At 43.1% G+C, this 18102-nt stretch overlaps 1 protein-coding gene and 1 non-coding gene across 5 annotated transcripts in view; one reads left to right on the top strand and one right to left on the bottom strand.

Moving 5' to 3' along the window:
* LOC131681288 (potassium voltage-gated channel protein Shaw-like) overlaps positions 1-18102 on the top strand; it is a 232776-nt gene that overhangs the window by 18279 nt on the left and 196395 nt on the right. The gene's annotated exons all lie outside the window — the stretch shown is intronic.
* On the bottom strand, positions 4392-4466 carry Trnar-ccu (transfer RNA arginine (anticodon CCU)). The gene has a single exon. It is a non-coding gene; the product is annotated as a tRNA-Arg (tRNA).

Raw genomic sequence — 18102 nt, 5'->3', positions numbered from 1 at the left:
CCTTTTCAATTATAATCAATTGGACAATTACTTTGTTCACGATTGCTGAATATGGTGTATTTAATCACTCTTATTTCCGTATTAAAAAGTTCATGGAAATAAGAAGTTCGATGACTCACACTAGGCTATATCGTTGACGGCGTCTGATAGAATGCTAAAAAATTGTTTGCTGTTGTCTTTGAGAAGGTAAAGGCTAGCAGACAACCTTATTGGCAAAGTGACATAGGATCTAATTAGGATCTGTTTTTTTTTATTTCGACTATAACAGCGTGCCTCCTTTTCGGGTTAGAAAAATCGCTTTAGAAACATTTCTTGCGCAATGATTAGGATTGAGAATTGAACCCAGGTTAGGTGCGCACAAGGAAATGGATTTACCAACTAAACTGTGGTCTCCATCAGATTCAAATATATGAACTCTGTGGAAAAAGTGTTGGGTTCTGAAATGCCTAAATGTCCTAAAAGTAACGAAATAGATTATAGTATTATCACATGTCAATACATACGATTCAAACTTGCTGTTTTCGTAACGTTTAGCGCACTATTGTGTGGTGCGATACGGTACAAAATGGGGGGGGGGGGTAATATCATGGGTAATCAACCTATTTTCACCCTATTAGATTCACAAGAGATAGGTATAAATTAAGGAAGCATAAATCAAATTAAGTTGTTTAAATGCTGTTGAGGAAAGGTGCAGAAATTTTAATTGACCATGCTCATGCTCTGATATCAATTTATCACAAATAAATTTGTTGCTACTTATCAGTCCACAAAAAAGGTTAAGTTGACTGAAAAGATTATCTTCCATTTTAGAAAACACTGAAGTTTTTTTTATGCGAGGGATACGTACCGCATAAAAACGCCTAACTTTGAAAATCCGCATAAAAAATCGCATAATTTTGAAAATCCGTATAAAAAACATATGAGGTGGGAAATATTTTTCAATATTAAGAGCCATAGTACACAAGGAACAGCAAGGATTTGAAGTAAGAAAGTTTAAAAAGCGTGGAGTAGGGTCATATGAGCAAGCTTAGACTTTCCCGGCTACTTAACTCTTTGTCTTCTGCAACGCAGAAGTCAGGATCTTTTGGCATTAAATGCGAATCACCTAAAGTCACACTCGTGACTCCCCGGAATCGCAGGACTGACCTCGGCACCTAACCGACCAGCATCGAAATAACGATTTCGAGAGAAATTTCCACGTCTGGAAATATCTCCGTCGGAGTAGACTAGGCCCACCGCCGGGAACTAGTTCGAGTAGATCGGGAAGTAGCTCCGACAAATGGTTGTCGGGGCGCCTGTCAACTGGAAGTCACTTTCCACCCAGAATCGCAGGACCGACCTTGGCATCTGCTCGGGTAGTATCGGTTTCGGAAGATCTTTCACTGCCGGGGAACTCTTCGTCGTAGTAGGAAAGATCCACCGTCGGGGACTATTCCGAGTAGTCCGTAGCGAATCGCCGGCTTGAATCGTCGGGGCACCAGGGAACCAAACTCTATCCTCTACCCGGAATCGCTGGACTGACCTCGGCATTCTGCCGGATTGCATCGAAGGAAGAATATCGCGTCCGTTACCGATTGCGGGAGACATTTTTTCGTCGGGGAACTCTCCGCCGAGGTAGGCTAGCTCCACCGTCGGGGACTACGCCGAGTAGCACCGAACGCGACAAACCACCAGTATAGGGTCGTCGCGGTACCAGTCAACCGGAATCCACCCTCCAATCGGAATCGCTGGATCGACCACGGCATCCAACTGGTCAACGTAGAGAGGAGGACATGTAGAATATCATGCCGTGCAGGACTGAAGTAATGCAGGAATGCAGGAATCAAGTGAAGTGCATTAGCACTCCCCCCGAAGTAGTCATTTCAAATGGAATCCGGGGGATCAGGTAAATGTTGGATTTCTTGGTGGAGTTTAGAGGAGTAGGGTTCAGAGTTATCTTCTCTGTTCAGAGTCCCTCACTCTGGCACGAAATCGGTAGTATGGTCTAACTACTGAACGTGTGCTGGGTCGGCGTTCTACCACCAAGTAATAAAATACACACACATAGAGACTTTTATCCGATCTCGCAGAACTGAGTCGAATGGTAAAAAATATAGGGCCCTGCGGGCCTAGGGCTAAAAAGTCAAAATTCCTACCGATTACATAACCTTTATTATGAGAAAGGTGAAAAGGTTTCTGTTTTTATTTTCACTGACATCATGAATGCTCCCCATATCCTTAACCCAAAGACTAGTAATTAATAATCTAAAATAAAAAAATATGACCATTTTATGTCTTTTGTTGGCGCATGTGCATTCACGAAGATCTATCTTTCGATAAAGTTCGCCTCAGGTGATGCCCTAAAAACTAAAAGGGGGCTGCATTACAAAAATCGAATAACTTTTAAAAATCCATATAAAAAAAACCGCACAACTTTGAAAATCCGCACAAAAAACCGCATAACTTTGAAAATCCGCATAAAAAAGTCACATAAAAAACCGCATAAATAAAAACCGCATAAAAAAGACTTCAGTGAACTGACTCTGATTCCAAATACAATGTGTTCAGTGTATATGTGTTTGGAAACGGTTAGTTCAAAGTTCCTTAATACCAAAGTGGATAGGAGCTGTGTAGTAGTAAAATAACTCCCATGTTACTTTTCCATATCATTCCATATCGAGCACATGGTTAACATATACTAAGTCAAATCTAAAGTAGTTTATTTCTTCATTTCAGTATTTTCTATTTGCCGCACTGTCTCAGATTTTATGACACGATTTATGACTCAAGCTGCGATCTCACAGCCTGTAGTTGATCTTTTCCGGTGTCCAGATTATGAAACCTTCGTAATTATTTCCACATGAAAGTCAACATAAAAAATCTGTTTTACAAACATACAGTGATCATTTTTGCCGACATACGTTCGGCACAACAAGGACGAGTTCTCTATCCTCCAAAATAGCCGATCAAACAAAAACTAGCATTTCTGGTTTGGATTATTAGAATGGACGATGATACCATTAAAGAAGATTGGTATACTGATATAAAACAAAACTGGTGTAGGGCAACCATATATTGTGTACGCAAATTACCTAAAAATGAAACCGCAAGCTATACAACATACTATACACTGAAGTATTTTTATGCGATTTTTTATGCAGCTTTTTAGGAGGATTTTCCAAGTTATGCGTTTTTATGTAGATTTCGCATTTTAACCCACTTCTTTTCAATTTTTAGGGCATCACCTGAAGCGAACTTTATCGAAAGATAAATCCTCGTGAAACATTAGAGTGAAAAAAATGACGCCTATGCTGAGTCGATTCCTATTTCCACCAGAAGTATGTGCTCCAAATTTTAAGAAAATTGGACAAGTCTATGCCGCATATTCGCGGCTAGATGGCACTGTATACATCGTATTTTCACTGTAAGTGAAAATAAGAAAGATATTTTAATTGTGTACAACTTTGTTGAAGACTGATATTCAATCCGGCTTTGTTATAAGAATAGCTCAATAGCCTGTTCAGAAGAATTATAGTAAATAGTACGAGTTATGTTTTGGTTAGAATCTTTTTGCTCCTCGCGAGGAATGGCTCACTAACTGGATGGAGCGATAATTTGAAGAATACGTAGTTGTTTATACTGAGGGTTCTTTGTTGGAGGGCCGAGCCGGTGCTAGTGTTTATTGTCGTGAAATGAGAATACACCATCGTATCTTTTGTTCTTCAGACAATGGCGCTTTGCATTGGCTCAGATAGAAGCAGGAGCACACTAAGTATCGTGAGCGATGTCTTTGAAAATTGAAAATAGACTGATGCGACTAGCTTCAATGGTCCAGAGCCAGTTCTACCACTGTCGATAAGTTGGATAAAGCACAAGATTCGCTCTTGGGATACATCCGAACATGCCAAACATTGGTGAAGCTTGCAAACTTGCATTCATACAAAAATATTTCTGCCGGGTCCGAAAATGTCAAAGAATTAGTTAAAACTGCAACTGCAAGCACAATTACAGTATTCTATTCATGGCACTGTCTGGATATTGCAAACTCAATTGTCACATGGCTACTCTTCAGTGTGGCAAGTATTATTCATGTGATCTTTGTGAATCCGATTACGGAACTTCAAATCATTTGATATGTAACTCTTCCTAAAGCGTCTTGATATATCCGCTCATCGAGAAGATTCTTTAATTCAATTGGGAGTGAAGAATTGTAGCGGGCCAAATGGCCGTTTACGATTTCCGTCTTCCAAAACGTTCCTCAGGACGTTATAAACGAGTAGCTTGAGCGCCACCCCCGAAGAGGACCACTCATCAGTTTAGAATTGCCCAGCATGAAACCTAACCTCAGGGCAGGTTATAGAATTTGATCCCGAAATGGCACAAAGGAACGGTAGGTTTTGGCTACATTTTGGCGCCCAACGTGGGACTAGAACCCACGAATCCACGAGATTAGGAGTCTCATGCTCTACCGACTGAGCTAGCCGGGCAAATTCCATATTATCTATGTTCCCTGTGTTGTTATTTTCCTTCCCTAACCTTTGGTTAGGCCATTAGAAGCCGGACGGAAAGGAAAGACTCATGCACGGGACGAGAACGAGCGAGAAAGCGATAGTAGTGCATATTAGCGCGATTATATAAATATCTGTCGGTCGGTTTTTCTCATCATTCGTATTCGTTCAAGCACTAGCAAGCAGCCAGTCCACCGAAGGAAAGCAGTTGGCGATGACGACGGTCGGAAAAAGTGCCCCAGCTACTGGTGACTCATCGCAACCCGATCAGGAACTGTTGCCCTGCAAGAATTTCGCCCCAACTAAAGGGCAATAGAGCAACTAATCTGTAGGCTATCGTTCCAGCGTCTGGGTCGTGAAATTGTGCAGGACTGCAAAGTCGAGCTACGCTTACAAAGCTCAGTCGTAATGATGCCCCGAGAAGACAACGATGCCTACTTGGTCGGTTTGTTCGAGGATGCAAAATAGTGTGCCAAGCGCATAATTTTCACGCCAAATATATTAAACTGGCTCACCGTGTCCGCGGGGAGTGCGTCTGAATTATGCTCCCGCAATAAAACAATAAACGGTTCCTTACAGGACCAATTAATTGTGTTCTAATAAGAGTTAAACTGAAATTTACATTTTATGGTATATAACAAATAATTTTCAGAAAGCTATATAAGAAATACGATATGTGGAAAGAAAGAAAGAGAATTTAAATTATCCTCTCTCGCTCGTTTTCGTGCACTGCTTTTCCATTCTTTTCTGCTGCTGATACCATCATAACTAAAACGAATGCACGTGTTCCCCCACCATCCCATGGCCAGCATCAGCGCTAACAAATAAGACAAAAGAATTTAAATTTGTGAAAATCTTTTCCATCCTTCTTTTCAAATCTGCAACATTCTTTGAAAATATTGTTGGAATTTTGTTATTGAAAAACTGAACATGCAAGTTTGATTGCATTGGCCACTAGATTAAAGGCGACGGAAAGACAGACTATTCGTTTTGGTTATGCTAGTATTGGTAGCCGAACGGAAAGGAAAGGCACAGGAATGGCACGAAAACGAGCGAGAGAGCGATAGTAGTGCTTTCTCGTGTGTTCATATATGAATATTGGTCGGTCGGCAATGATGACGGCCCGAAAAAGTGCCCCAGCTACTGGTGGCCGCATCGCAACCAACTACCGATCAGGAACTGTCGCCATGCCAGTATTTCGCCCCAACTAAAGGGCAACGGAGCAACTATCCGCTGGCTAACATTCCAGCGTCTGGTTCGTAAGGTTGTGTATTACTTCAAAATCGAGCTACGCTTACAAAACTCAGCCGTAATGAAGCCAGTGATGCCTACTTGGTCGGTTTGTTTGAGGATAAAAAATAGTGCGCCAAGTACGTAACTTTCTCGCAAAAGAAATCAAACTGGCTCACAGTGTCCGCTGGGAGTGGGCGTAAATTACAATAAAAGCAACGGTTCTTTTCAGGACCAATCAATTGTGTTCTAGTGAGAGTTAAACTGAAACTTCAATTTTAAGATGTGTAACAAATTTTCAACAAGCAACATAATACGTTGTGTGGAAAGAAGTAGCTTGCACACGGAACAAAAATTTAAATTATCCTCTCGCTCGTTTCGTGCACTGCTTTTCCATTCCTTTCCTGCATTAAATGAATGATTGCTATTATCAGTATAACCAAAACGAATGTGCGTGTTCCCTCACCATCTTTCTAGTGATCAGTGTTTAAGAGAAACGTTGAAGTCGCATGCTTCTATTCGAGCTTTTTGGCAGCCTCCGTGAACTAACTGCATTAAATGATTTTTTTGTGCAGCTCCGTGCTAGTAGCAAACAAAATGGCCCTACCAGCGTCTGATTCGTGAGATTGTGCAGGATTTCAAAGTCGAGCTAAGCTTATAAACTTCAGCCGTAATTAAACGTCTCGAATTGAAGTCACGACGCTCCGGTTATGTCACAGACATTACCCACCCATCTTTTTTATTGTGACCACGACTAACGGTTTAATATAGACACCCCATTTCAATATTTCGGAAGGAACAGAAGGTCGAGTTTGGAAAATTTGTAACTTTCATTGTACTTAACCAAATTACACAATGTTCGCACCAATGATTCAGAAATATGACCAGGAATCTTCTATTAGATTTGTAAGTATGTATAATTTACATGAATAAAGAAAAATTGATTTTCAGGAATCAATTATTATCTGTTCTGCCATTGGCCAGTACTATGCGACTTCCTCATGCTAACAATTCATTTCATCGTTAGCCATCTCCCTCACCAAGGCCAACAACGCCAACAAAAACGGTCCTTTTTAGGACCACCATCATTTTTGTAAAGAATAATTTGAAATATTCCTCGCCCAAATCACCTTTTGTCCGAAAATTCGAATGAGTATCAACATCTATTCTACATCTCTTCGGTTATGTCGCAGACATTACCCACCCATCTTTTTACATTTTAACAACTTTCAATTAGCTAGGGATTACTGGGTAGGGAAAGTTATGAAAATTATAGTCATAGTACTCAAGTGAGAGCAAGGATATGAAGTATACAGATCGGAAAACTAAGAGGGGCAGGCTCATTAGAACAGGCTTAATATCTTACGGGCTCAACTTTTGTCTTTTGCTGATGAGGGTCGACCTTAGGCAGTATAACTACGAATCACCCGAGTTCACCAGCATGTATCTTGGCATAAACAGACTTGTGCATCTTTACCGTGACAACCGACAATGTGACACAACACACATCTCAGTCTTCGGCACGAAGAGCTACCTCAACTCAGGAACGCATCCTGTTGTTAGTCGCCTCTTACGACATGGTAGCAGGTACTCAGTGGGTCTATTCTTTGCTCAAATACTTCGAGAGATTCCAACTCGTCAGATATCACACGGCTTTTTGCGATACTCACGATTGTATAAACCATTTAGTATATTTAAAACCGGATCTCGTGGGTTTCTTTATTATAACTAAGCTAGCGTCCCATCCCCTTATCCTGGCATTTTCTCATGCCTTTCGCGCTCGCTTCTGTTTTTGATGAGCAGCTAATTACGCTTGTTTACCGGATAGATTATAATGACTGGCACCAGTAGGAAGGCAAAACAAATCTCTGCTCCAGCGAAATTATTAGTGACCTTAAATTTAATGGTTAAATGGGTGTGAATTTGCTAATATTTGGATAAAGTTTATTGATAGGATTCAGTGGCGTTTCTCGGAAGTACTAAACGGTGTTACCCTGGGATTTCAATTAGTTCTAGTGCAATTGAAACGAGGTGGGGTTAAATCGCTCTAAAATAATTCATTAAAATTAATTATTTCAAAACAAAGCGCTTTCATTTTGTAAGTAGGGGTTTGCCCACTACTCGGGTTCTTGTTTGCCCGGCGAACCCTTCTTTTCAGGGCGGCCTAGGTGCCTCTACAGAATTTCGGATTTTCGTAACAACAAAAAACAAAAGTAAACAAACAAGTAATTTACTAAATTTACCGACTTTTATTTCTCCGCTTCTCTACTTCACTGCTGCTGCTGCTGCTTTTGATGACTGCGGAAGGCGGGGGTTTATCCGACCGGCCGGGACTCCGACGGCCGAGTTCTCCTGCTGGTATCGTTGGCTGCTATCGCAGCGGTCCTTTACAATTAGCTAGGGAGGTGAGCTTTGCTCTTTTGTTGGAACCTCCCTAGCGACGTTGGTGACTAATCACCGGATTCACTTGCTCCCCGCAAGGAATCCCAGAAGACACCGCAGTGTTCTTCCCAGGTGGAGCCGTTGTCCTACCTGCTTCCCTCTCCTTGACTGTTAGCTGCAGAGGAGAGCAAGGCTCGTTCGACTTATCCTCTGCAGCGAGAGGGGCGGGTGCGTCGGATCCTTAACTGTTAGCCGGGGAAGCGAAAACTCCTTTACAATTAGCTTCCCCCGACGGCGATCCTGCACCACTAAATTCACTTGTGCCCGAACCACGGGCCGGCACTTTTGACGGATTTAATTTGCCGTCAAACACGCGCACTGGAACGTTTTCTAGTGGCGGAAAACTCCCGAGAAAAAAAACTTCTAAACGGACGTCTGTCTATCGCCGTGGTTCGTCACTTTCTGGTTTTTTCACGATGGCCGCCTTTTCCACTCCGCCAAAACAAACACCATCACCACAAAACCGCACCGCCGCATAACTGTCATCTCCTTTGCAGCATAAACAGCAACCAATATAACAGCAAGAGGAGCGCGGTAACCTACCTAAGCCCTATGTTAGTTATTGACAAATGTTTAACAAAATTTTCTACACCTATCTGTACGCACAAAACCGTTCACAAACGCGAAACTATACAAAAATTTACAAGAAAAAGTGAACGGTATCGAAACAGCGGTGAGCATAAATTTTCGTAAACAATACACTCTACGGAGAGAGTACGCACGAAAGGGTATATTTCCACCCAGTGCTAAATTGTTACCTTGACGGGTTACAATCTCGCCCACACCGGGTGGAAAAAAAATTGACAACAATTTTTTTTCTAAACTAACACCTAACACCGATACAATAATTATGAACGAAATTAATAAATAAACAAAGAAAAACTAACTACACCTAATTATTTCTTCCGCAATTTATCAATAATTCATGTCAAAAAAAACTAATCGACCGGCGGTCCTCATTGGTGAAAAGTTTGCCTGTGTTTGGCCTGATAATACTGACAGCATACGCGAAGCGAGAGGCTATCAGCCATCGTCATTACTCGGCTATGGGTTGAACCCTAAATCCAACCTGAAAACAAGACTGGTAACAACTCGAAATTCCCAAAATTCTGCAAGTGGCATTGACAATTTTCAATGTTCCAACTTGCAGGGGAACGGTTGTCGGCATTACATTGTTCGTTTTATCATCGACTGTCCAGAAATGCCTCGTGTTCTTACGGTACCAGTACTACACGCTTGTGTTGGGGTTTCTATCCAAATACATTCATACAATTATCCCATTCATTCATCCTCAATCACTGGCCTACTCGATCATTCACATTCCGATGAGCACTTCGAATTAACCCCAAAACAATTTTATCTTATCATTCACACATGCATTCATTCCTTCAATATGATTCTGCACTCAAACATTCACACATACCATACCGCTTAACACGTCATCGTTTCTCCCACTCACAGACATTCCGGACAAAATGTTTGTATATTCGTCCCTTTTCGCCTCAAAACGCTTCGTACATGGCAAAAGAAACGTTTGAGAGGGACCAAAGAATGTCTTTCGCATAATTTAAACAGATCAAAATGATTCCCGCTGGAATCAAACGAACCACCCCAGGTTTAACCACAAACCCAAAATTATGCGAAATAAAATTTTATTATTTGATTCGAAATCGAAGACGCAAGGCGCTTTTTAACCCACATCTCCCCCTAACACCCATACCATCCTGATCCGAATCGGGCTACACCTGTATGATGCAGAGCATTGGTGCGAACATCAAGGAAAGTGTCAAAAATGATGATATCATCCACCTGAATGGATGAATGAATCATCATCAAAACAATACGCACATAACTCTCCGAGCTCTCGATCGAAGCAGTTCGTTTTCTGGTGCTGTGCATAAAGTGAACAAAAATATATATTGTCAGTGAAGGTCAACTATTGTTTGAGGCAGTCTTTGTTCGCCGGTGCCCAGGCTGGTGAAGTGAATACGAGAATTGCCGGACACGCCGCTATATAAGCTAAGTATTATTTTTCTTTCTTTCGTTTCCCTTTCCCCGATCGGTCTACTTTTCCCTTTCCCCTGAATACAAGTTTCATCTCTCGTTTACACCACGTGCTATCCTCGTGCCTAAATGGCCGAGGGCGAAGGAACATTGGATGGGAATGATATTCCCATGGATTTACCGGATAAACCCGATATTACTCCCTCCCCTGATTCCCCCAGTCCTCCCCGTATTAAAACATACCCAGCCAATTCAAATGGACCCTGGGTGGTGTATTTCCGGCCCAACACGAAATCGCCCAATATTCTAGAAATATCACGGGAGCTGACTGCTAACTACCCGGCCGTAGCTCAGATAACACGTGTTCGAGCTAATAAGATACGCGTTATAGTAAATGACCTCGATCAGGCGAACCAGATTGCTCGCAGCGAGCGTTTTACGAAGCAATTCAAAGTGTATGTGCCTTGTAGGGCAGTGGAGATCGATGGAATAGTCGCCGAACCGGGTCTAAAATGCGAAGACCTGTTGAAGTACGGGGTTGGCTGCTTTAAGGACCCTTCACTTCAAAAGGTGAAGATTCTGGAATGCAAGCAATTGTATTCCGCAAAAACAGAAAATGATAAGACAACTTATTCTCCGTCAGACTCGATTCGGGTGACTTTCTCCGGGTCTGCTCTTCCCAACTATGTCCTCCTGGATAGGGTTCGCTTACCCGTTCGCCTGTTTGTACCGCGGGTAATGAACTGCAGCAATTGCAAGCAACTGGGCCACACAGCCACTTATTGTGGCAATAAAAAACGGTGCGGCAAATGCGAGGGAGAGCATGAGGATGACGCTTGCGGTGGAGAAACTGAGAAGTGTATTTACTGCGGGGGCCCTCCGCATGCTCTTAAGTCATGCCCGGTGTACAAGCAGCGCGGGGATAAAATTAAGCGCTCCCTTAAGGATCGCTCGAGGCACTCTTATGCAGAAATGCTAAAGAATGCTTCGCCATCTGTCCCTTCCGAAAATTCCTTTGCTCTTTTGGCTGGCGTTGAGCAAGAATCTGACGACCCACAAGAGGGAACATCATTGGTTAACCCAGGGGAATCCAGGAAGAGGAGAAATCTAGCCTCCCCTACATTGCCTCGTAAGGGTGCCAAGGTGTCGTCCACTCAGAGTGCGCCATCTACAACCAATAAATCCAACGGAAGTGATGCACAAAAGCCGAAGCAATTTGCTCCAGGACTTGGAAATATTAATTCTAACAAGGAGTACCCACCACTTCCAGGGACACCAAAAACCCCAAGTGTCCCCGTTTTTCAAACAGATACTCAGTCCAGTAACGGACTAATGAAATTTTCTGACATAGTGGACTTAATTTTCACAGCTTTCAATGTTACTGATCCTCTTAAAAGTCTTCTGATACGTTTTCTCCCTATAGTGCAAACATTTTTGAAGCAGTTGACTACTAAATGGCCCCTCCTTGCAGCGATCGTATCCTTCGATGGCTAAGTCATCGAACGAGGTCACCGATTCGATCACTGTTCTACAGTGGAATTGCAGAAGTATCCTCCCGAAAATCGATTCCTTCAAATTCTTACTAAACAGTTTAAAATGTGATGCTTTCGCATTATGTGAAACCTGGTTAACTTCTGATATAAATCTCAACTTCCACGACTTTAATATAATCCGTCTGGATCGAGAAAACCCTTATGGAGGAGTACTTTTGGGGATCAAAAAGTGCTATTCTTTCAACCGAATTAACCTCCCTTCGACACCAGGCATTGAAATTGTCGCTTGTCAAGTTTTAATCAAAGGTAAAGACCTTTGCATTGCTTCCATCTACATTCCTCCTAGAGCCTCGGTAGGGCACCGAACGCTTTGTAATATCACGGAATCCTTACCGGCACCGCGGCTAGTTCTGGGAGACTTTAACTCGCACGGTACGGTATGGGGTTGTCTTCATGATGATAATAGATCAACATTAATCCAAGATCTTTGCGACAATTTCAACATGACCATCTTAAACACGGGAGAAATGACGCGGATTCCTACACCACCAGCACGCGCAAGCGCGTTGGATTTATCGCTTTGCTCGACATCGCTACAGTTAGATTGCATGTGGAAGGTGATCCCTGATCCCCACGGTAGCGATCATTTGCCTATCGTGATTTCAATTGCTAACGGTTCAAGACCATCGAAAACAATTAATGCCTCGTATGACCTCACACGGAACATTGATTGGAAGAGTTACGCGACCGCGATATCCGTTAAAATCGAATCCACTCAAGAACTTCCTCCGGAGGAAGAGTACAGGTTTTTGGCTGGCTTGATTCTCGACAGTGCGAATCAAGCTCAGACTAAACCAGTACCCAGCGCGAATACCCATGGACGGTCTCCCACCCTGTGGTGGGATAAAGAGTGCTCAGAGCTGTACGCGGAGAAGTCCACTGCATATAAGGCCTTCCGGGAAGACGGGTTACCCGCTAGCTATCAACAGTACGCGTCGTTAGAAAAGCGAATGAAGAGTCTAATGAAAGCCAAAAAACGCAGTTATTGGCGCCGGTTCGTCGACGGGTTAACGAGAGAAACAGCGATGAGCACTCTTTGGGGTACGGCTCGACGTATGCGTAACCGTAATAGTACCAACGAGAGCGTGGAATATTCAAACCGTTGGATATTCGCTTTCGCCAAGAAGATCTGTCCGGACTCTGTCCCGGTACAGAAAACGTGCCGCGCCGCGTCTCCTCCCGATACCGCGAACGAAACACCGTTTTCGATGGTGGAGTTTTCACTTGCTCTCTTATCATGCAACAATAACGCCCCAGGGTTAGACAGAATCAAATTCAACTTGCTCAAGAATCTGCCTGACACTGCAAAAAGGCGCTTGCTGAACTTATTTAACAAGTTTCTTGAGGGTAACATTGTCCCTCATGACTGGAGGCAAGTGAAGGTCATCGCCATTCAAAAACCAGGAAAACCAGCCTCCGACCACAACTCGTATCGGCCGATTGCAATGCTGTCCTGTATTCGGAAGTTGTTCGAAAAAATGATCTTGTTTCGCCTCGACAATTGGGTTGAAGCAAATGGCTTACTGTCAGATACACAATTTGGCTTCCGCAAAGGCAAAGGGACGAACGATTGCCTTGCGTTGCTTTCTACAGAAATCCAAATGGCCTATGCTAACAAAGAGCAGATGGCATCAGTCTTCTTGGATATTAAGGGGGCTTTTGACTCAGTTTCTATCAACATTCTGTCAGAGAAGCTGCACCAGCATGGTCTTTCACCAATTTTAAATAACTTTTTGCTAAACCTGTTGTGTGAAAAGCACATGCACTTTTCGCATGGCAATTTGACAACATCGCGATTTAGCTACATGGGTCTTCCCCAGGGCTCATGTCTAAGTCCCCTGCTCTACAATTTTTACGTGAATGACATTGACGATTGTCTTGCCAATTCATGCACGCTAAGGCAACTTGCAGACGACGGGGTGGTCTCTGTTACAGGGCCCAAAGCTGCCGACTTGCAAGGACCATTACAAAATACCTTGGACAATTTGTCTGCTTGGGCTCTTCAGCTGGGTATTGAGTTCTCCACGGAGAAAACTGAGTTGGTTGTTTTTTCTAGGAAGCGTGAGCCGGCGCAACTCCAGCTTCTATTAATGGGTGTAACGATCAACCAGGTTTTCACATTTAAATATCTCGGGGTCTGGTTCGACTCTAAAGGTACCTGGGGATGTCACATTAGGTATCTGAAACAGAAATGCCAACAAAGGATCAATTTTCTCCGAACAATAACTGGAACATGGTGGGGTGCTCACCCAGGAGACCTGATCAGGTTGTACAAAACAACGATATTGTCGGTGATGGAGTACGGGTGTTTCTGTTTCCGCTCCGCTGCGAACATACACTTCATCAAACTGGAGAGAATCCAGTATCGTTGCTTGCGCATTGCCTTGGGTTGCATGCATTCGACCCATACGATGAGTCTCGAAGTGCTGGCGGGCGTTCTTCCGCTAAAAAATCGATTTTGGGAACTCTCATATCGATTGCTCATCCGATGCGATATTCTGAACCCGTTGGTGATTGATAACTTCGAGAGGCTCGTCGAGCTTAATTCTCAAACCCGATTTATGTCCTTGTACTTCGACTACATGGCACAGAGCATTAATCCTTCTACGTATACTCCCAACCGTGTTCGTTTCCTAGATACTTCTGATTCTACTGTATTCTTCGACACATCCATGAAGGAAGAGATTCGTGGAATCCCGGACCATATACGCCCTCAAGTGATCCCCAATATATTTTATAATAAATTCCGAGAAGTCGACTGTGACAAAATGTTCTACACTGACGGATCAAATCTCGATGGGTCCACTGGCTTCGGTATCTTCAACAATACTATCACCGCTTCATTCAAGCTCAATGATCCCGCTTCAGTTTACGTCGCAGAGTTAGCTGCAATTCAGTACACCCTTGGGATCATCGACACTCTGCCCACAGATCACTACTTCATCATTTCGGACAGCCTCAGCTCTATCGAGGCTCTTCGTGCGGTGAAGCCTAAAAAGCAATTCCCGTATTTTCTGGGGAAGATACAGGAGTCCTTGTGTACGTTATCTGAAAAATCTTATCAGATTACCTTTGTTTGGGTCCCCTCTCATTGTTCTATCCCGGGCAATGAAAAGGCCGACTCATTAGCAAAGGTGGGCGCATTAAATGGTGACATATACGAAAGACCAATCTGCTTCAACGAATTTTTTAGTATTTGTCGTCAGAGGACACTCAACAGTTGGCAAACCTCGTGGAGCAATGGTGAACTTGGACGATGGCTACATTCCATTATCCCAAAGGTATCAACGAAGCCTTGGTTCAGGGGGATGGATGTGGGTCGGGATTTTATTCGTGTAATGTCCCGACTTATGTCCAACCACTACACCTTAGATGCACATTTGCGGCGTATTGGGCTTGCGGAGAGTAGTCTGTGCGCTTGTGACGAGGGCTATCATGACATCGAGCACGTTGTCTGGGTATGCGCCGGGTATTTGGACGCCAGGTCTCAGTTAAAGGATTCCCTTCGGGCCCGAGGTAGACCACCCAATGTCCCAGTCCGAGATATGCTGGCAAAGCGTGATTTCCCCTATATGTCCCTTATTTATACTTTCATAAAAACGATAAATATCCCAATTTAGCCCCTCTCTTTTTATTTCTCGTTTTTAGAAGTTTCCTCTTGCCGTGTGGAACCGATAAGCTTCAGACTGCCACTATGTAACCGCCGTCGCCCTTATCACTACGGAATCTGAAGCGAGAGCGACTCGAGGTCCGAAGGATTCCCTTTGAAGGATTCCCCGCGGGTCCGAAGAATACCATCCGCCAATCCGACCTACTAGACTGAGGCGCAAATTTGTTTCGCTGATCTCCCGTTTGCCCAAAAGTTGCAAGTTTTGCTCTTCTCTACCGGTCACCATCTACGCCTTCTCTCCCCTGTCCTTGATACAACTACTTCTACACCGATTTTGGAAATGACCAAGCATAAGTATCCGATAAAAAATCAAATTTGTATTCCGTATTCCTAGTTTTAAGATAGTTGTAATTTCTATTCTTTGTTAAAACTATTGTCCCCCATCTTGTAAATAGAATTGTATCCCTAGTTTTAAAACATCTGTGAAATTTTTCATAAATATTTGTTCCCCCTTTTGTGTACCAAACTATATTGTTAGTTTTAAGATAACTGTAAATATTTCCTAAAAAACTATTACTATTGAATTCCTTGTTTTATAATTTTTCATAAAAAAAAATCTTTTGCCCCCTCTCTTATATATAGAATTTTTTTTTTTTTCTAGTCTTAAGATAGCTGTAAATTTTTTCTCTTTTATAAAAAAAATATTTCAACATTGTAACCTCCTAGTTTTAAGATATTCAAAATGTAAAAACAAAAGAATTCGGCACCGCCAAGCTAACGCATTTGTGCCTATCAAATAAACGAAATGAATAAAAAAAAAAAACAATACGCGAAATTGGCGTCGCAAATTGTTTTTATTCGCGATTTTTTTTTGTTTCCGCGCGATTTCGAGTATTATTTCGGTCGGGAATTAGCCGTGCTAATGTTTGTGTCCCTATTGGAAAAGGGAATAGTGATTTTGTGCTCCCAACAAGGAGATTTTTTTTACATTTTCTGCACCCGTAGGTGCTGGTGTCCCCCTAGTGAAAGGGGTTTTGAATAAATTTGTTTTGCCGGACACGGCGGAAAGTGATGTATTTGATGCGGCCGGATGCCACGGTGTGTTTATTGAAGTGGATAATTCTATCCTTCCGTGGCCAAGACGGGTCCCCGACCATACATTAAGTGAGATAATTTGATTACCTCACTGCGTGAGTGGGGCGCAAAAGAATTTTGCTTCTCTTTGCCGAACACGGCAGGTAGTGTATTTAGATGCGTCCGGTGCCCGGGAGAACGGCACGGTATAAGATCAGTGGTTTTAGTAGAGTATTCCACCATACCGTAGTCGTCACCGGGGCCGGAGCATATATTTCGTGCGATAATTTGATTACGCCGCTGCTCGAGCGGCGCGCCGAAAAAGGTATAGAAAGTGTGTTTTAAAAACCTTTCATACGGCAGTTTCGGTCTTCTAGAATGAAGATAGAGAAGACGGAGAAACTTATTTTGGTTTTATTCGGACCAAAGTCCGTGGTGTTGCCGTCGGGAACTGACGGCAGCTTTTGAAAAACTCCCAAGTGAGTAATCCATATAAAAGCATACCGTCAATCCACAGACGGCACGGAAAAGATTGTTTTTATTCTGGTTTAAGGAGATTTGCTGGCCAAACTCCGAGATTTTTACCTGCTAAATCTTCCAGCTCGTAGGAGGATACACCTTTTTTTGAGACAATTTTTGCCGGTAAGTATTGTGGTCCAATTTTTGCATTGTAAGACTCGAGTGCATTCGATAACTTCATGTTTCGACGGTATACCATTTGTCCCGTTTCAAAAGGTTTGGAGAACTTTCGATGACGCAAGTTGTACTGATGTCGAATGCCCTCGCTTGCCTTTGCCAAATTTTTGACCACAATCTCCCGGATTTTGTCTATCTGTTGGTGTCTTGTTTCTAGGTCACCCTCACCGGAAATCCTGCTGAAGTCATCGGCAGATGCCATTTCACACCCGTGTATAATGAAATGAGGACTAAACCCAGTGGAGGAATGAACGGTAGTATTTAGGATGCGCTCCACATCGGTGATGTGGACATCCCAGTTGCGCTGCTCGGTTCGAGCATATGCCCGGATTGCGGTGTTTATCGAGCGATTTGTTCGCTCCACTGGGTTAGCCTGCGAATGATAGCGGGAATTTAGCCAATGTTTGACGTTGGTTTCTTTTATGAATTGACTGAACTCCTTCGAGGTGAAAGTGGAGGCATTGTCGCTTAGCAGAATTTCCGGGCTACCATGGCGATTGAACCACTGTTCGCGTAGTATCGTACAGAGTGATGTACTAGCGATTTTTCGAACGGGGTTTAACATGACGTACTTGCTGAAGACGTCGAGGACGACAAGCAAGTGTTGATTGCCACGTTTGCTTTTTGGAAGAGGACCAATATAGTCCACAGAAACCATTCGCCATGGTGCATTAGTCGCACGCGACTGACCCATTTCGGGCTGGACTGGGACGAAAGGAGCTTTGATTTCCTTGCACGTCCCGCATTCTCGAATAAACTTTCGTACTTCCGATCCCATACGAGGCCAGTAATATCGCAACTGCACTTCGTGGATCGTTTTATCGTATCCCACGTGAAGCAAATTTTCGTGGGTACGTTGGATCAAATCTTGACGGAACTCGGGTGCTGGGACGAGTTTCCAACTGAACCGCGAGTCGCACGGAACAACTTTTGAGTTGACATACTTGAAAAGTTGATCATTTTCTACTTTGAAGTCGGCATAGTCGTCAGGATTTTGGATAACTTT

Source organism: Topomyia yanbarensis, chromosome 2, assembly GCF_030247195.1.
Source record: "Topomyia yanbarensis strain Yona2022 chromosome 2, ASM3024719v1, whole genome shotgun sequence".
Taxonomy (NCBI): Eukaryota; Metazoa; Arthropoda; class Insecta; order Diptera; family Culicidae; genus Topomyia; species Topomyia yanbarensis.
This window is presented reverse-complemented; position numbering and strand designations above follow the sequence as displayed.